This window comes from Rana temporaria, chromosome 1, assembly GCF_905171775.1.
Source record: "Rana temporaria chromosome 1, aRanTem1.1, whole genome shotgun sequence".
NCBI lineage: Eukaryota > Metazoa > Chordata > Amphibia > Anura > Ranidae > Rana > Rana temporaria.
This window is the reverse complement of record NC_053489.1, coordinates 446,909,818-446,911,699: the sequence shown is the minus strand read 5'-3', so window position 1 is coordinate 446,911,699 and position 1,882 is coordinate 446,909,818. Positions and strand designations below refer to the sequence as shown.

The following is a 1,882-nucleotide window of genomic DNA, read 5'->3' as shown; positions in this document are numbered from 1 at the left end:
CCTCTGTGTAAGGTTTGAATACTTATGGCTAAACCTTCACTTTTTCATTTATTTTCATTCATTTTCTACCCTTTTTAAAGGAGATTATCTGTGGACTTTTCAGCTGCAATTGACTGGTCCTTGATTTTTGCTGCAAACGACTATCCTTTTACTTTCTATCACCAGCTGATGTTTGCTTGCACTCAGACTGTTCATCTAGTTAAATACTCCATGTAAGTTGATCCCTTGCTTACACTTCATAAAGTTAGTGAGAACATGGGTAACTAAATTATTAAGTATACTAAATCTATTCAAACACTTTTTTTTTTTTTTTCTTTTTTCTCAGATGAATTGAGGCCCTTCAGTGCCCATGTTATTGTCTTACTTAATTCCCCTGTATTCACCTTGATTTTATTACGCTTCAAGGTATGGCTGTTTTACATATATTAACCCTATTGACTCTATTATGGATTTGTTTAATTAGTTGAAACAGATCATAATTTAATAACACATATTCTAACATAGATTCTTTTTCTTCTGTATTTTTAAGTCCTGTCAGTTGAACTTGGATTTCAATATCCACCCTGAGGGGGTTTTTCCTTGACTGGCTGTGCATGAAGCTAGGGTAGGTTTTATTTCTCCTACCTATGGAATTTTGCTGCCAGCCCCCTCTCATGGGCTGAACAGCATTGGCTGCTACCAGGCTGTGGATATATGCGCATTTGCTCCTATGAACTTTGGTTTCTCTTGCCCCGCCAGAGATCCCAGCCAAACTTTTGTTTGTACTCTATATACATGACATGTTTTGTTGAACATATATAATCGAAGTTCTTTTAGAGCTTATATTGTATGCATATGTTAAAATTGTTTTATTCTTTTTCATCTCTTTAGAGTAATCTAGAGAGACGATCTTGTCCTAATTCCCCTGAAGAAGCCAAGAGGCGAAACTAGTAGGGTCGACCTGATCGAAAAAATTATTTCTAGATCTTGCTCCCACAAAATAATTTATGCACTATCTGTATATTGAATTACTATATTTTGTAAAAATTGAATGAATAAACCTTTTTTATATATTTTTATATATACATACATACTTTGTCTGGTTTTTTTCATCGCACCGCAATAATCCCCCCAACTCTTCCAAAAAATTCCCCTCCTTTGAATCTATTTTGGGATGAGGTGCTGTATCCTTTTTTAGGACTCTCGATCACATACCCCCCAATCTACTAGGTGTTAGGTTTGTTGAGGATCCTAAACATTTCCTTTTCATAGTCGGACTTGTCTAAGATGACTATGCCATCGCCTTTGTCTGCTGGACAAATAACCAAATCCTTATTCTGACACAGGGACTTCAGACCAGTGTTAAACACTGGTTGGCGATGTATATGCCTATCTGGTATCTCTGCTAAATATTTAAGGACAAGATCCCTGAAGATTTTGACAGCGGGTGTGGCTGGAACAGGAGGGTTGAACAACGATGGGTTGATCACATGGTGATTTCTATTCATTTTTTTATATACCCATGTTATATGTCTATTTGTTTTAAGACATATTTGGGATATTTTTTAGTGCTACAATTTATATGTTCTCAAAGATGATATATAAACTTCCTCTTTTTGTATATGATTTATCACCAAAAAAACTATGCACACAAAACAGCCTGACACATAGAATTACTCACAACCCATTCTATGAAAATAGCCAAAACCAAACATGTGGCTAAAGCTCATTACTCCACTGCATATTGTAGCCACTGTACCTTAAGTATTACAGAACAATGTTTGAGAAGCCTGTTTTTTATGTTATCTGGATGCATGGATACAAATCGCTGAATATTGGATGTGGGTTAAAAGGGCATTGTTAAAGCAGCATTAATCACTTTTAAGTTACAAAGGAGGTCTAG

The 1,882-nt window shown here is 35.6% G+C and overlaps 1 long non-coding RNA gene across 1 annotated transcript; it reads left to right on the top strand.

The window, feature by feature from the left end:
• The first annotated feature begins 336 nt into the window (after positions 1-336).
• Positions 337-972, top strand: LOC120924967. The gene is made up of 3 exons (XR_005746495.1): positions 337-405; positions 530-604; positions 871-972. It is a non-coding gene; the product is annotated as an uncharacterized LOC120924967 (long non-coding RNA).
• Positions 973-1,882: the final 910 nt, after the last annotated feature.